The sequence below is a fragment of the Pocillopora verrucosa genome, chromosome 6 (genome assembly GCF_036669915.1).
Source record: "Pocillopora verrucosa isolate sample1 chromosome 6, ASM3666991v2, whole genome shotgun sequence".
NCBI classification, from domain to species: domain Eukaryota; kingdom Metazoa; phylum Cnidaria; class Anthozoa; order Scleractinia; family Pocilloporidae; genus Pocillopora; species Pocillopora verrucosa.
The window spans coordinates 11,922,245-11,941,288 of NC_089317.1; the positions used below are offsets into that span (position 1 = coordinate 11,922,245).

The 19,044-nt window shown below is 36.6% G+C and overlaps 1 pseudogene; it reads left to right on the plus strand.

The window, feature by feature from the left end:
• LOC131768785 (fibroblast growth factor receptor 1-A-like) overlaps window positions 1–14,795 on the plus strand; it is a 17,041-nt pseudogene extending 2,246 nt beyond the window's left edge.
• Window positions 14,796–19,044: the final 4,249 nt, after the last annotated feature.

Sequence of the window (19,044 nt, forward strand, 5' to 3'; positions counted from 1 at the left end):
TAAGAACGTTTTATTTGTGGGCAGGATTCTTCAAAATGCAGAGGAAAAGTTCGAAACTCTCCCTTTTGCAAACTCCTTTTGCGGAAGAATCATCATGAAAAAATTATTTAATGTTTGATAAAAGAATGATCAGTACAAGGAGATGAATAAGTCCTCTTTTAACATCAAGTAATGGGCAAGCAGCATTCAGCATCCCCTGGTATATTCTTTTTATCTGGAAGTTTCGTCAAAATTTCAGTTTTCTGGGTTTAGAATGTCTTCAGTAGATCCTTTGTCAGACCAAGTTCTAGGTTAGGTGAAACTAAAAAACGTATGTTAATTTGACAATCTACGCACTCATCTTCCTGAAAATACCTGATCAGTTACATCACTTGACGCACGCAGAACTAGTTTGAATATTCCGTGCCGGAACATTCCTGTTACATTCTTCTCATCTATTTTATCGGTAACATAATTTCAACTCGTTTGATAAATAATTAAACATACGAAACAAAAAAGAAGTCAATTTGAGCATAGAAACGCTTCATGACAGTGGAAATTATTTCAATTCTCAGATAAATATATCATCCTGGTAAAAATTAGCAAAATATGGAAGGTCTTAGATTCAAACTGGATTTTCGCTTTTTTGCGAGACGAAATCCTCTCAAATGCAGCTACTGGGATACTGTTGCACTCGTCTTCTGGCTCAGAATTAAGGATTTTCGACAGAGATTTTGTATGAGCGACAACGTTTTTATGTCCGATAACAAGTAAAGTTGGCCTTCACAAATTGCTTATTTTAATTAACAGAGGATTTAAAATAGCTTTCCTGGTAACGACATAGTTGGTGCGATTTTACTGTTGCAGTAATTCTATTGTTTCTCATCGTGCAATGTGTGAGTTAAAGTATTCTGCTTTTAGTCAGCATTCTAACCACCGGTGGATGACTTGCTGCAATTTTCCATAACAACATGTTTTCTGACCAAGGCACTCCACGGATTGATACTAGATTAACCCACACAAAAGATTGATCCTTCCTTGTTGCATTATTATGCACCCTCTATACTTTTACGAGGGGTTATGATTTAGAACTAAGGGGAATGTATGAGCCATAAAACAAAAAGGGATTAAGATTTTGATTTGATTTATATTTTTAGACAAATCCGAAGGTGCAAGGCTCACTACCAATGCTTCACAAAATACCGTCACTGAAGGAGACACAGTTACATTCAAGTGCAAAGTTATAGCTGTTGTACCTCAAGTGTCAATTTACAAGTTCTATTTCAATGGCGGCCTCCTTAGTGGGAACAGCAACAGTGAGTATACCCTCAACAACGTTAATCGATCTAAGCACTATGGCGACTACCAATGTGTCCCACAAAATGACGCTGGAGATGGAGCAGAAGCAACTGTGAGACTTAACATAAATGGTGGGTAGAAACAGCTTTGAGCATTTTTAAATAAGTGTGGCAGATGTTGTGTGCCTTTACAGACATCTTTGCGTTGCTCTCCAATTTAAGAGGCGTTTTCCTCGCTTGCTACACAATGCTCCTCCCCAAGGTAATTCGAAAAATGCTAGTGAAGGATGCCTGTCTTGAAAATTTTAACCAGTGCCTAATAATGAATGGGTACCTAAGAGCAAAAGTTGTGCCTGATGATAATGAACTGATGCTTAATAATGATGGACTCGTGCCTAATAACGTTGGACAGGTGCCTCATAATGATGAACTTGTGCCTACCAATGATGAACAAGTGCCTAATGATAAAAACCAATGCTTAATTGTGATGAACTTGTGCCTAATACTAAGGAAACAAACCTAACAATGATTCAAAAGGGCATAATAGAAACAAAGCAATGATTTGGTTGAAATGGCAGCCCCATGGTTACCTAGATTGTTTTCAGACAAAAGAAGTCTGTAAGTTTGTGTAGCTTTTTGGGGGCCTTAACAAGGTTGTACATTTAATTTTGTAACAGAATACCAGGAATTTAGCCACAAGTTTGAGATTAACCCTCGGTCTGATTACATTTTTTTGGTAAAAAAGAAAAAAAAAACCAAATATTATTCAAAAGCAAATATTTTGTGTCCGCTAAAAACTGTAAGCTTATGGATTTCATTTTTTCGGATATTGTTCTGATAATCTTATTTTTATAGCATGTGAAGTGGATGGTTTTGAACCAAATTGCACTCTAATGCTGTGGAGTGAAAATTTTGTTGTTCCTCTCTTCTTGCCTAGTTCCTGTCCAGTTTACAGAAGTGCCACAGACTGTAACAGTTAATACGTCAACCCCTCTGTTTTTGAATTGTGATGCGACGGGTTTTCCTGAACCTAAGATAAGATGGGAAAAATCTGGGATTCATTTGTGTGGCACCAAACAGCTGAACATCTCCAGTAGTAACACGTACGATTCTGGAGAATATGTTTGCATCGCAAGCAATGGAGTAAGACAGGAAAAGACAGTAAGAGCTTATGTCACCGTGCAATGTAAGTATTTTTTTTCAGTATTTCATAATAAGCTGCCACTGCTGCTTAATCCATGATACATTCCAACCTATATCTAGCAACACCATATTAAATGGTCACCCTGTATTTAGTTGTGTGGAGTTGCAAATTGGAGAGAAAGGCTTCAACGAAACATTTTTATTTGCGTCATGATAAAGGTAATTTATGAGGCTTCCAAACAAACTTTTACTGTTTTTATTTTTACTGTCACGATCTAACACCTATCAATTAGAAAGCGGGTCAGAAAAAAAAGTGCATGTATTCGTTGAAAAAACTACCAAACTGTTTTGGCAAAAGAACTTGGAAAGACTTTACCGGAAGCGTATCTGTAACAGAGCTGAAAACTTCGCTCATCCTTTCACAACAAACAAATTGCTTGAGAGAATTTAGATGATGTATGCATAACTTGAAGGATGAAAGGTTGTTGGGTAAAATTTCTTATACGGTCGTCCATTGCACCCAGTTTACATGGGGAAACAATTGCATATATAATTCTTATCGTAGCTGTATTCAGAAGCATAAACATATAGGTAATATGCATCTACTTTATTTTATTGAGGAAGTGGTCCCATATTTGGTGAGACAAAGCATATACTGTATTTTGAGCGAGTCGAGTAGACAGCATAAAAAAAAAACATATTGATAAAAACAATTGCCATGTCCAAAAACTGCAGTTCACTCTTTTCGTAATAGGACCAAATTCATGAAACCCGCAAGTTTGTTTGCATCACACTAATGCGGTCCGTAATTTCTTAAAAGTTCGACGGGTTCTCACATGACAATATTGTCAAAATCAAATTACCGCGTCAGAATTAATGTAAACTTGAACATCTTTGGCTCAACTTCAATTTATTTTCCGGAAAGGCCATTACCCTAGTTCTTAGGATAAAATCAGGCATCTGCGACCAAGGTGCGTTTTTTCTAAATTAATAACAGGTAAAGTTAGTTAACGGAAGAATAAATGATGGAAGCCTACTTACACCGTTCACTATTATTTGAAAACCATCTGGGCAAAAATGCTTGTCCAGATTTCACGTAAAAGTAATCAATAATTTGATTTATTTTGCCTTTACACCACCAATAAGTTGAACATTCCAAGCGAAATAATTTGGAGTATAGAAACAGTCTGAAATGTTGTTTAGGCGATGAACTGGCGCGTAGGTTTTTAAACCACCAAATAATGTTTCATAAAGGCAAATGGATTATTTTTCCGTCATCAAATAGATATGAATAACTCAAAGAGGAGCCAGTATCAAACGGCGATTGATGAAAAAGTTTTCGCCTTCTTCTAAGCCTTAGCGCGAGCAAAAACTCAAATGAGACTCGACTTACCTCCTCTACTTTCTCGGCGCCATAATCGTTCGCGTTCTCTTTGTTGTTGACTTTTTTCACTCTGTTTTCTGGAGCATTTTGTCTTTCTTACTCACATTGCGCTGCATTAGATATTTGCCCTTTTGCATGAGCTTTTTCATGTCCTCTTTTGCGTTCCTCTTGCTGTTTTCATGCCCATTTTTTTTATGTCGTTTCTCGTTTTTTAACGTTTTTCCGACTCGCGCGCACCTATTACCACTTCTCTCCTTTTCCTGCCTATTTTTATTTTATTTTAAATCCGGTTACCATAAACTTAAATTAAAATTGTTTCTTCAGGTATACATAGCTTAAACTATAAGTGTTATTGCTTGCAAGTATATTGATTAGAATTGCAAAATACTTATAATCAGTAGTGTTTTTTATTTTTCATTTTTAATAATCAGTACTATTTCGGTCGTACGAGAAAATTTTCCGGCTTGATTGGTTACTGTTATTGTTATAACTATTGAATCAGTGAAAGTCCCATTGATTAGTTCAATTTTAAATAAATGCCTCAGGTTTTAATTTTCTGAGTTACTTTTTGTGAAGGATTGAAATTAGTTACAAACGGTTTTTTTAGGCCTCGAGTCAACCCATTTAATAACACAATTTTTCTACCAAAAATTTATTTCTAAACCAATATTTTGCTGGCGTTTAAAGTGATTTGGGAAAGAGAGAGAAAAGAGAGGATTATTATGCTATTTATCAGCTTGAGGTTGTGACCCGCGTCTTTTCTTTAAAATAATGCACAGCCGGCAAAATCAGATTTATTTGTGAAGAATGGCAACGAAGGTTCGGATGACTTGCGACTCACGGAAGTGTTGCCGTGCCAGTGGGAAGAGATAGTAAATAGATTGCAGGATTCGTCACTGTGCCGTCTGAGATTAATACACCTCATATTAGCTAGTTGCAAAGTAATTTTTCCTAACCCTGAAAAGGCGAGAAAAAATATGAGCGATGAGCAAATTTCTGCCCGTGTTTTATGTTTCAACCATCGAATAACAAATTTTTATTCAATTATTATTTTCAGGTTTTAGTATTTTAATTCTTGTATAGGAATTACATCCTACAGCCTAATCTGTGCAACATGTCGATCGCCTAAGGTGAACGCGAGAAACGAAAACAACTTGAACTAAGCCCATATTGAAGGGGTCGCTTTTGTGGTCTTTCCTCTTTTAAAGTTTGCTTCTTTAGCAGTCAGATTTAAAAAAACAAAACAAAAAAGTTAAACTTTGAATAGTTCAGTGCGGCCAATATTCTGCTACGTATTTTTGCTTTGTTTTAATATATTAATGACACAATAGTGGGATGATAAAGCTCGTCAATGTTCTAATCGATATGAAGTATCACAAATTATTTATTCAATTGCTTATTACATTTTCATTTATTCTTAGACCCGCCCACAATTCAAAATGTCACCACGACATCTAAGAAGTCTTGGATTGGGCAGACAGTGATTTTGAATTGTCTTTCTAATGGTGTTCCTACACCAACACTCTCTTGGTACAAACCTGAAGGAAGTGAAATAAACAACGTCACAAATACGGAAAATGAGGTACAAGTGCCACTCAGGGCTGATCAAGATTTTGGTCATTACAAGTGTATTGCTGCCAATGGACTTATTCCATCTGATGAGAAATTAATAAAGATAAATCAGATAAGTAAGTAAAAAAGATCAGTGTATTGTGAAAAGAAGAAAACTATATATAAGGTCAGCATTTTATTTTGCGTTTACTCATTATCACTGTTTCAGGTGCAATAGAAGTATTCGATAGAGTAACTTATTCCCAGTGTACATCTCATTCGATAGTTAACAAATAGAGAAGCCTTGACTGTGCTCTGTTCTGTTTTAAAGCACGCAGGAAGCGGCTAGAGCACGAAAGAAGTGTAGGGAGACTTCTTGAGTGCTCTAGCCGCTTCCTAAGTGCTTTATAACAGAACAGAGCACAGTCAAGGCTTCTCTATTTGTTTTATAATAAAGAATCCGTCAAATTCCCCATGTATTACTTTCAATTTTCAAAACAAACTTTATTTCCAAAGCGAACAACAATGTCGTCAGCATGCTCTATACTCTCATAGAGCACGCTACAATAAGCCAATCAGAATCCCTGTTAGAATGGTTCAAATAATCTGATTGGCTCTACAAAAGTGTCAAAACCAAAAGTGTCAAACCATCAAAGTTCAAAAACCATCAAAGTTCACAATCTGCGATAGTTTACAAACTAAAATAGTTCGGCAGGTCGATTTTAACGCTTTTGCCTGAAGTTTTTAATACAGAATCTTGAAGTGAAATGTTCAGTGAACTTCAGTCGAATTATGGCTCATAAAAAACACGCGAGTTTTTTCACATGACAAGGTAGAAAACAAACTGTTCAAGGCGAGTGTTTTTTAAATGAACGACAGCCGAATTCACCGGAACATGAAGATCGCTCGGAATGACAGCGCCGTAAAACTCGACTGCAGTGACTGAAGTGACTTTCTGCTCAACGTATCAGAAAGGATATCAGAGCGAGCTCTTATTTTCTCACTCGAAGGCCGGCCGATGTAGTTTCTAAGGCTTACTTTACTGTGATGAGCGGAGATCGCCATGATAAGTGAGCTGCGATGGACTTCAGCATGATCATATTTGCTCAGTCACCGTCATGATTAGTATGAATTTTAACAGTTATGTCAGTTTGATTATATTTTTCATAACTTCTGTTTTGTTCTTTTTTTTTTTTTAACTCTGAACTTTATATACTATACGAGTGTTAGCTGTGTTTGATTTTTGTTACCGTTCGTAAGCTTGCAATCTAACTGAGCGTGAAAATCTTTAAAACTCGGAATGTCTATTTTGTTTTTCCTTTGAGGATTTTCGTATCTGCTCACGTTTTAATAATGTAAATTACGGCGCCTGATATATTTACAAACCTTTGTTTGGTTCTTCTGTTGCTACTTGCCGGCTCGCTTGTTCCGAAATTTCACTTTCAATTATCGGAAAAAAGCTAAAAAGAAGTCCCGGAAAAGGTCGAACATAGTACAATTTGGCAGATGGCGTGACAGCTTTAGCTCAGGTCTATGCTCTATACTCTCATGGAGCACGCTCTTTCAACCAATGACAGCGCGCTTTATATCTGAACTTTATTATAATTTAACATATTATGTGTGCGGATATTTTGCAAGGCCCATAGGTGTGTGGAAAAATATGAGAGTATGTTAAACCATCGAATAAGAGATTTATTATTCTACTATTCTTTCATTTTCTAATTTTGGCTGCTTAGTTTTCGACATACATCTTACGGGCTTATCTGAGCGTTCCGTTCGCATTTTTCCCCTCTTAAGAAGCGTTAGACCTTCACCTATTTTTCGCTTTCGTTACGCTAATGAGGTATAGCGGCGTAAAAGTGAAATTATGCCTAATGTATTTTGCGTGATCTTTTAGTGGACAATGCACCCATATGTGTTCAAACACATTTGCAGAAAACTGTCGACACCTTACCCTTGGGTAGCATTAAACACGTTTCAACTTAGACTTGTGCCAGTTTTAACAGTGTTAAAAATGTTATCTGCTCGCCGCAGATAGACAACATCCTCCCATGCGAGTATCCATAACATCCTCAGCCATGGACTCTTAATTTTTCCTTTTTTTATCAGGCTCTTGGCAAATTGATCCGGTAGCTACATGTATATTCATTAAACTGGGATAATGCAAGGACTTGTATCCATCCTAAGTATTGCGACAAAACTCACTATGAGGTAATCACCAAAAAAATTTCTCTTCTTTTTTTGTTTTGCCCCAAATGATCCCTTTTTAATGGCACTACGTAGAGAAACCAGGGAAAGCATTCATCAAATCATCAGAATCACTCATTCAAGCAACTTTAATAACAATACGATGGACTGCACCAGCTGATGATGGAGGAAGTCCGATTACAGGATACCGAATGATCTTACAAGAGGGTGAAACTGAGATAGAAAAGAACAATATCACCAACCCTGGGACAACAACTTATTCGTTTCGTGGTTTGGAGAAAAATACCAACTACACGGTGAAATTGTTTTCCAGAAATTTTGTATTCGAGGGAGATCCTATTGTAAGGAAAATTAGCACCCTCTTTGAAGGTGAGGAATCACAAATGATTTCGTGACTGAGCACTTTACACCATAATATTTTTGCCAACTTAGATTTGTGCTAGTTTTAATAATGTTATCTGCGTGCTGCAGATCGACGACATCCTCCCATGCGATTATCTATAGATTTATTATAAGATTTTTTATTTTAAATGTTTGTCCACTTCATAGTTTCCCTCTGTAATGGTTATTTGAGAGGTACCTACGTTTTAAGGAGCATAATAATTAATAAACCACAGGTTAAAGTAGGTGAGATGAAAAAACCAACTTAACGGATTTCGTTTCAGACACTACGCCGACCTTTTATTTCAAATTACCTTACATTGGCCCTTTTTCTGTGTTGTCACGCAAGAAAGGGTTCGCCACTTTGCTAAGCGTTATGCAATAACGTACATACTAAGTTGGTTTTTTCATCTCTTGGAAAAGGTAATATGTTTGGTGTGAGAGACCCTATCCCTCGTGGGCTCCCTACGTGTGTGGTTTACAAGTTTTTATGTATAGGCTTTAATGTCTGCTATGTCGGCGAATCCTCTCGGCATTTATCCACACGTGTGTGAGAGCGCATGGTCAGTGATAAGAACTCTCAAGTTTTCAGACATTTACAAAGTTCTCAACACGGTCGCACTTTATGCTCTGATGAGTGTTTTAGCAACTTATATCACGCTTCCACAACTCTCCAACTTAAAATCAAAGAATCTATTCTCATTCAGTGAGGGCAAGCTACACTTAATCATCAACTTTATCATATTAATTTAAAACTTTCCCTGTAATTGCATACATTTTTCTGTTTCTATTGCTTGTTTTGTCCAATCAGGAGTTTGTTGTACACTTTAATTTCAACTTTGTACTTTGTATAAACCAGAACTTAAGATAACAGAAGAACTGTCGAAACATTTTTAAAAAATGTCATATATTTTCTTAAAACAACTATCCCTTCTGACAGTGAGGCGATTTAATTACTGATAATGATAGTGACCAGAATTGTAACAAGAAGTTGTATAATTATTAGAAATTTCACGGTGTTTGTGTTGTTGACATCAATCTAGGAGCCCCAGGTGTGGTTGAAATAGACGAACTGCCAAGTGAAACAACAGACAATAAAATTACCCTAAAGTGGAAGAAGCCAAAAAGTAATGGAAAAGTTATCACCATGTATACAGTGTACCTAAGAGTGATGACTGATGGGAAAGTGGGACAGTGGACAGAAATACGGAAAATCAGAGATGTCTCTGTGAGAGAATTGAAAATAGCATTGGAGAGAGGAAAGGTTTATCAGTTTGCCGTTACCGCAACTAATGAGCTTGGTGAAAGCCTAAAACAAGAGGAAGCAAATATGCAGCAAGTCAAGGCAGAGGGAAGTATGTTCAAATGAATCTTACTTTTCCCCCCTGTCGGTTAATCATTTTCTCTACTAAGTTTTCAAGCACTCTCCGTGTCATCAACATCAAGGTTTTTTAAGGGTGAATTCTTCACTTGCAAAAACCTGAATCAATGAGAAAGATTTTACCATTGGCTGATGTACGAGAAGTTGTTTTGCAGTGTATTTTGTTACTACATTTCAGTTAACAGGTTTATTAAATAATAATAGTTAAACGGCGGCAATTACACTCCCAGCTGATGGCTGTGTGAATAATATCAAATTCAGAAATTACATTCCTATTAGGGATTTGTTTATAACGACAAGGAATTGACCCTTGACATGCAAACGCATTGGAAAGAGACAAAGTCATCCACCAGGCGTAAATAGGGGGGCTGGACTCTGGATCGTAGCATTGATCATTGCATCAGCACTACTTTCTCCACTAGAGAGAAACTCAAATATTTGTTAACCACTGTCAGTTACTTTCATTGAGCTCTAAAATAGAGTTTTTATCCCCACAGATGGTTCGGAAAGCACAGCAAAAGGTAAACGCATTGAAGTTCACAAAGCAACCAGGTGTATTATCAGGCATGATTTGATGCTACTCTAGTTTAAAGATTTAAGGAATGAAGTTATAACAAGTAATACTCTTGATGAGAAGGAACCAGCGACTGGTTTTGCTGTTATTCCTTACATTCACGGTGTTTCGGAACCTATCAAGAGAATTTTGAATAGCCACAACGTTTATATTTCTCAAAAACCTTTTCAGATTTGGGGCATATTTTATTGTCAAACCTAAGGATTCTATCACAAATGAGCAACTATGAAATGAACAGGAGTGAGTCTGAAAGTGACCTTGTTATGATACTGACCTTGCTGCTTTTCAAATGCAAATGACTTTTTTAATCATGCAAACTAGATACTAGTCTCCACCACAACATGGTCAACCTCAGCCTCACTCCAAATCAAAGGCTTGGCAGCTATGTATACAAGAGTAGCATCAAACCATGGTAAATTGTTAAATGTTTACACGTTTTCTTCCGAAAACGGACTTTTTCTAATTGTATTCCGTATCTGTTTAATTAAACAACTCATTCCTGTATGTGATATATTTCCAGGTTTTTGTTTCTGTCGTTGTTGTTGTTTTTAGTCAATTAAACAAAATCTTACTTTTAGAAATTATAATAGAAAGAGTAGCACCTTACTTTTCCTTCATACCTAATCAATGAGACTTAGTTTTTCGGTCATGAGTCTAAGCTATGTAATGAGAGCAGTTTATCGACCAGGATCGGTGTAAATGTTGTTTGAATGTTACTTGATCAAGCTTTGCAAAATGAATCATTTTAGGTCCTGAGGAATGTAACTGCCCATCTAACAACGTCTTGTTAGCCATAATTGGGGTTCTTGCCTTCACAATCCTTCTTCTAATTATTTAAATAATCTGGCTACATAAGAAAGGTAGGTAAAAAATCATAAGCTATGTTAGAGGTTTGGCTGCAAGATTCATTTTTAACCAAAATTTTGACCCACATCCACATCATTTGTCTTTTTTTCCTTTCATCCTTTTTCAGGCGCTGTAGGGAAACAGAGGTAAGAATTTACTGGCACTTGGATTATGTCGATGTAATGTGCCCGATATGGTTTCATCTTAACGCAAAATTCCACTTGAAGCTGATTAGAACTTTTCGTATGCTTCCTCAATTGTAGGAATTATGCAGATAAAGGAGATGTTTACGACGTAAGTAACAGTTAAGACATTGTGGTTATGTTAGCGTGGCCAGAAACTATGTTATCTCACTTTATCTCTACTTTCTACGAGAAAATAAACCCTTGCAGCAAAGAAGGGGAAAAGGTGTAGTTCTACGAAACAAAAGCATGTTGTATTAGTGGAAGATACAATGATACAAGGAAGGAAGTTAGACTAAATAAGGTCTTTGTTCTAGGATCCTGTCCTTTACCAAGCTACTTTAAAGATTTTCCTTCCATTGTCCCTGATGATGATACTTTCAAAAGCAGAGAACAAAATGTTAGTAATAATGAGGACAACAGAGATTATGAAGCTTTTGTTATCTTTTGTTATACAAGAATGTAAAGGTTTGTCTTATGAAAATGGGTAAACTGATTTTTATAACCATGTGGAACTTTTTACTGGGATTAATAGCAGATTTGTATATTAATACCTTAACGGTATTTCGATTTAATAGAATGAAACAGGGTTAGAAGATATCGAACTAAGTGTACCCGTTTCCAGAAAACTCACTCAGCCTCCTGTGGAATACATGGATCTCATGGAAGTCAACAAGGATGATAGAAAAGCACAAAGAACAGCTCCAAGTGCTGATTACGTGCCCTTCATCCGTTAACACGCTGCTGGGAAGTTCCAAGACATAACGTGACCATAGAAAAAATCATTGGTAAAGGTGCTTTTGGTCAGGTTACCAAGGGAACAGCAGTAGGACTTCGAGGAAGTCCTGAAACGACCACAGTGGCTAGAGAGGGAGTAATATATCAATTAAATTGCTTAATTTCTTCAGAAGAGCTGTTGGTTTTGATTGAATATGTGCCTTGCGGGGATCTGTTGGGTTACCTGAGAAAGAGCCGTGGATTAAAAGACAATTACTACAAAGATCCGGATATCAAACCACAAACAAATCTGACGTCACAGCAGTTGATGAGGTTTGCTTGGCAAATTGCTGATGGAATGAGTTACTTGACCTCAAAATCTGTAAGTCAATTGAAAAAGAAACAAAAGGCAAACAACTCTAAAGCCTACTTGTAAGGTGTATCGTCATGTTAAGCTTTGCCTTGCATAGAATGTTATGTCTTTACAAGATCATGCCCAGGAGATGCAAACGTATTCTTACCGTCTTGATGACGTTTTTTTTTGTTATGACCGGGAACCCTCACAACTTTGATTTCATCATCTAACTTTTATTTCAATATGCGAATGGTGATGTTTGTGAATCGTTGCAAGTGCACCCCATCGAAATAGAATATCTGGGTTTTTCTCGTGTACGCGAAGGTAGAGACGTGAATGAATAAAATCTATTGAGATATTGAGCCTACTGAACTGAGTGTACAACAAATATCCATTAAGTGACAAGGAAGAGAGGGAATTACAACTTGAAATTTATAAATTCGTCTTTGGTTGCTAAACTGCTACATTACAGAACCCTATTTCCATTAAAATCTTACGATAAGCGTTCTATGAAATAACTACGTATTGCACAAATGAAGCAGTTTGCTTCTCTCTGGAAAATGAGACAGTAATAATAGTGAATTTAACTTTCTTTCATCTGGAAGAAAGAGAAATACGCACACACTATTATGTTGTTCGACATTTCTAATTTCTTAAGTGAACCAATTCATTTCAGTTCTTTTTCTTCTGCAGCCGCTAATTCTTGCTGTTGCATCAATTCTTTCTTAGATCATTCACCGAGACCTTGCAGCCCGCAATATTTTGGTTGGACAAAAGGAAACGTGTAAAGTGACAAACTTCGGAATGGCCAGAGATGTGCAGCAGGAAAATATTTATGAACGAAAGACTAAGGTAATCAAGAACAATGGAGGTGGGGGCAGTAATTCATATCGTTCAGTTTTGTGATCTTTCACAATCATTGTTGTGGTAGAGCTGATATGTTCCTGATTTTGATCATGAATTCCTTGGGTGGGACCCTAATGAAAATATTAGCTGTGCATATACGAGTACAACTTTAAAAATCACTCTCTGACTAGTCGTTACCTATTATTTTTGAACTGTTTCACTAGATGATATTTGAAATCTTTAGGGCCGTATTCCCGTGAAGTGGACAGCTTATGAGGCCTTGTTGTATGGTAAATATACCACCAAAAGTGACGTGTAAGTATAACTGATTTTTACCAGTGGCAATTTTCCAACAAGGTTTATCAATGTTAATCAGGACATGAATTCTATGCTCTGTCAAAGAATACGTATATATATTTTATTCGTCGTTTATATTGTTTATGTATTGTTTATATTGTTTATGTATCTACAGTCACTTAATTTATATTCGTTTGATTTGTCTTTCTGCAAATGGAGTTATGGAGGTTTGTTGTACGAGATTTTCACCATAGGTAACATCGAATGGATGTCTTTTGTTATATACCATGTTTAATTTAATATTGTATCTTGCTGAGTTAGACAAACGCAATGAGCTTCCTCATGCAATCTCAAACTCCATCAAGTGACGCAGGTGGTGTTTCAGTGAAGGTCGTTTTTTTAGTACATTTATATTTTGATGGTCTTTTGGTTCTTCCAGGCGGTACACCTTACCCACGAATGGATGGAAGAAAAGATGCAGACCTACTTCAGGATGGATACAGGATGCCTAAACCACAACATGTGGATGAAAACTTGTAAGTTTTTTTTTTATACTCGTTATCTCTCATCGTACAAGGAAACGTTCTTTAAATCTCAAACAGATCATTTGAACAATACCAGGTATGAGATCATGATGCAATGCTGGAAGAATGACCCACACGCAAGACCAACCTTCACTGAATTGAAAAATCAGCTCAAGGACATGGAAACCCAACGCAAGGTGAGAATTTTGATCAACATGAACATTTTGTTTTTCACGTAGGACCGACTGGCTTAGGCTCGGCTAATTAGGATTTAAACTTAACATCATTGAGCCTTGAAAGGGTAGTAGTAGGTACTCACCCTTGTAATTTTTATGAAGTTTGGATTGCATCTTTTTGTTATGTCACTGAAGCTAGCACTCCACGAAAAAACAGCGAAGAAGCGAACTACAATGTCTTAATGACAATTGACACTTGATGGTTATTTGAAAGATCATAAGATGATTGCATAACTGCGTTGGGATGCACAAAGTGCGGTGGACGACGACGCAATAAATACTTTCTCCTTGAATTTGTTTTGGTGTCAAAAGCTGACCACTTGTGAGGATAACCGCTTATAACGTAAGAGGCACACTTTTTTAATGATGCTTGTTATTGCATTATTTTTCTCTGCAGGAACTGATCAACATGAGAATGTACGACAAGCAGTTGTCTGCAAACGTCGAGGATTTAATAGTGTAGTTTACGGTGTATGACTGGCTAACAGTTTGAATACTTCGCAACAACAAGTTTCAGGGATTAATCATGTTTGCCTTACACGCCTACTTACTCCAGTTAGACTGGAACGTTTTAATCCAATTGATTTTATATTCGATCAGTGGCTTGGGTACGAACTGACTCAAACTTGGGTACGAAACGACAGGGTGCGGAAAGACTGGATACCCCACCCATATCATAGACTAATTTTGGTAATTTCGTCATTTTTACTCAATAAGAATCTAAGCATGGTTAAACTTGTGAACGTGATCCAATAGTGTCCAAAATGTTTCTTTATATTAAGTGGCTTACAGTATGCGCGGATTGATGGTAGGAAAATTGCCAAAACTTACTTCAGCAGGGATCCAGAATGCCTTAACCACAAAATGTGGATGATAAATTGTAAGCACTAAAGTTTCTTTAAGGCTGACATTCCAATGAAACCTGAAAATGTTACTGTGCCTTTGATTCTATCACTTTTGAGGCACATTTGTAAGTAATTAAAAAGCCTCAATCTATTGCATCTTTTTCTCCTTTAGTAATTGAATTCATTCCCCACTTTATGGGGATATTAATTGTTTAAAATTTGGAAGATATTTGCATATCCACATTCGAGAGAGTAATAAGTTAAACAGTTTTTGTGCTAACGATGAATTCATCATCAAAACAACCTACTTGTTTCGTTTCAATTTGATTCAATTTACTATACGTATATCAAGTATCAATCTGTGTTATATGAAACATTGATACAGCTGTATGACATAATGTTGAGATGCTGACAAGATGACCCGGGTACAAGACCAACGCTCCTCTTTGGTCTAAGAAACCAGCTCAAAGCAATGGCAACATTACACAGGGTAAAATTTTTACATTCAGTTATATCATGTGGGGTCATAAAATATGTCGAGTTATTCAAGATCAAAGTGATCGAAGTGATCATGATAAACTCGGCAACTAAGTGCCTTTGCTCTCCATCAAGTTGGTTAATCAGCCAACTAAGTACAACTGAAGACCTCCTTAGCTGTCAAGTGTTTGAGCATTTTAGATAAGGTCATGCAGAAATAAAGAATTCTTAATGGATATTAGAGAAATCTTCTTATACTTTTCTTTCTTCCTCAGAGGCTGATCAACACGAAAATCTACGACAAACAGTTGTGCGCAAATGTTGAGGATTTGGTAGAGAAGGCGATGACAATTTGTCAACATTTCAGAAAGGAAATTATTCTCCCCTCTTCAGCTAACGTTCCGAAAAAATTAAGATCAAAAAGCGATGAATTCCAAAGCTAATATGGGTGAACTACTCACCCTGTAGCAGTTAGTTTTATTAATTTTGTGTTCCTTTCAATTCAGTTGTGATATAAACTAGGCGTTTACATGACTAAAACAAAACATAATAAACAAAAATAACAATGAGAAAAATTTGTCAAACTGACAGGTATTTTTACGCTGTCAAAGTTCCTTTGAAACTGTGAATAGGGTATGTAAATGTAATTTGGAGGTGGTTATCTTTATCATCATAATCATCAATATCAATATGATTATTGTTATTATCATCAAAATCATTATTAACATTAGTATTTTTATTATTTTTATATTTGTAAGAATTACAATTTCCTCCATTGTGATGGGTTTAAGAAACTCCTATTTTCCACTAATTTCCACTAATTCACTCGCCAGGTTGTTATTGGACAGTTTGTTATCAGGCAGTTCAGCAAGCCACTCCCATTTAAAGTTGTAGTTTAAATCAACCAATCGCATTCAAAGTTGAAGTTTAAATCGACCAATCACAACCATTCAACAATTTACGCCTCCTTTATAAGTCTTTTTAATGCATATTTTCCCTTTCTTTCATAACTTGGAAATTCTTTTTTTTTCGGAATTTGTAACTTTTATGATTAATTACTCGCGATAAGCAAATCGAACTCCATGCGGTCGTCCGATTGTGTTATCACTCGTATTATTACAGACCGAATTGGTCTCCACTTAGTCCTATTACCGTTATTTTTCAAGATCATTGTCCAAATAAATACTCAGATTTTTCTAATTATCAAGATTTTTTAAACTCACATTTTCCTCTTACCATGCAGGTAGTTCAAATCCCGTACATGCCTGTTTTTTTCAGGACGTATTTTCACTACTACTTAAGTAGTGTTCATAACTGTGAGGATCGCTTCCACATTCGAAATAACAAACACTTGTATTAGCATCAAATTATTCGAATAACTTGGCCGTTTTGGATAGTAGCTTTAAAGAAAAACTCGATAACCAAATTTTCAGAGGATGCGTAATGGTGACTATCACCGGCAAATACTAAACCAGTTCTATATTTGAAGTAGTTCTACATGAACAAAGCTTGTCCCCAAGAAATTATTTCTATTTTCTTCTTTACTCCCAAACTTTCCAGTTTTAATCTTTGAAAAATTGCGTTGATCCATGAATGTTACCTGCCATAAAGACCTTTTCTTCAAAATATTTCTTCCATAATTCAGGCCCTGATGAACCAATTTCGGTAGAGTACGAAGAGAAAAATAGCAAATTAATCGAACGTTTTCTGTTTCTCATATTTTAGCTATTGAAGTTTTATAGCGCTTTCCAATTTTTTAAAAAAAAGAAAAAAAAAAGAAAATGTGAGTGTCTCTCAAAATTAAAATAAAGAGTAGATTTCATTTGCAATTTTTATGTAATGCCACAGTAGGAAGTTTTTAGATCTCCCTCCCCTCTTGGTGTTACAACAAATTCAGGGTCAGCAGTTTATTTGCCGATTAGGCTTCAGTCCCCGCGCCCGTATGTATATATTTAAATTCTCACGCGAAAAGAACAGTACGTTATTCAGTATTAGCCCTTCGTCAGAGCGATCGGAGGAATTGTGGGTTGTGTGTGGGTTTATATGCAGAAAGTGGAGCTGCGCCATTGTCGTTCAAGCGGGCCACCACCATGCCCAACAAACTGATCGACAGTCAACACTACAAACAGCTGAGAAGGAAAACACTGACTGCATTCCATTTACTCCTACATTTCACCCTCACAACCACGCAGTTTAATCTATCATTCTTGAAAATTTTAAATTTCTCCAAAACGATTCAGAGACTGGCACTATCTTTTCGCAACCCCCACTTATTTCATTCCAACGTGACAAAACACAGGCAACTTTTTAGTCAGGAGTTCATTTCTAACCAATGACCAATCTGGAACTTTTAAATGAGCTCGCTCACGATGCAAAACTTGTCCTTAGCTTTCATTCATAACGTAGAGAGATCCATTAAGATCACTGATCACTTTACGTGTACCTCCGCCAATGTTATTTACTGCATAACTTGCACTTATTACAATAAGTTATACATCGGCGAAACAGGAAGACGACTAGGTGACCGATTCCGAGAACACCTTCGCGACGTGGAAAGAAATGACAAGGACGCATCCAAACCAGTCGCTAGACACTTTAATCTTCCTAATCATTCTAAACAGCATATGGCAGTTTGCGGCCTTTCCTTACATCTAGGCAGTTCGGAAAGCCGTAAAACACTAGAACAAAAATTTATTTTCCTAATCGGCACCCTTAATCCCCACGGAATCAACGAGCGCTTTTCATTCAACTAATTTATTCCTGTTTTCTCGTCACCATTTTCCCACCAATAGCGTAGCTCCACTTTCTGCATATAAACCCACACACAACCCACAATTCCTCCAATCGCTCTGACGAAGGGCTAACGCTCGAAACGTCAGTTTTTTTACCCTTTACGTTGGCTAATTTACGTTTTCAACTCAGTTGTTAACACTAAATTACCTGCTATACTCTCCTACCGACGCAGCACCACAGTTTCTTTAGAAACTTACCCCTTTATCGTTATTCAGTTTGTTTTCTTTTCATCGTTTCTTTGTGGTATTTCGTGTAGTCCCTTTATCCAAACCGTCAGGTACGTTTTGCGTTGTCTTTTGCCGTTTGATGTTTAGCTTTGTAATCGTAGTTATTTTTTTCGGTAGTTGGTTGAATTGTGATTTAGTTATTCATGTTTTTGAAACTACTGGTTTAGAATAAATTGTATGGTATGAGTAACTGTCTGGAAATTTACCCGTGCGTTCGCTACACTTGGTCTCCCCATGACCCCTACTCCCCTGCATCCCTCCACTTAACATTCCATCTCGTAACCAGAGTTCATCTGGGGCTCCCCTCTGACTTAAGACTTACCTTTGCCAACACCGTAGCTGTAATACACAACAAAACTAGTTGTTTTTTCCACTTCGTGTTCGTGCAGTAGTTTCTCGGCTGATTCTATATCGGGCACAAAACTTAGAGTCTTATGCCCCATTCACACCAAAGCTTAAACATGTTTAAAAGTTGTTTTGTTAAACACAGTTTAATTTTTTTTTTCTTCATAGAAACTATTTAACCGAATATTTTTGACTTGAATGTAGCACATTGGAAATACAAGTTAGCTAGTACTTGAATCCAATGGAAAATCAAGTTTTTCAGTTCTCTGTTTATAATTTTCATTCAATGAAAACCAGTTTAACAAAACATGTTTTGCTGGTGTGAATGGGGTATTAGAGATGTTTTTAGATGACATGGTTCGAAGATTCACAAAGAAGCTGATATCAAGATAAAGAGAATCTTGAGGAAAATTTCCCCCTAAAAAATTGATTCGATTTGATTTTCCCGCACTTTT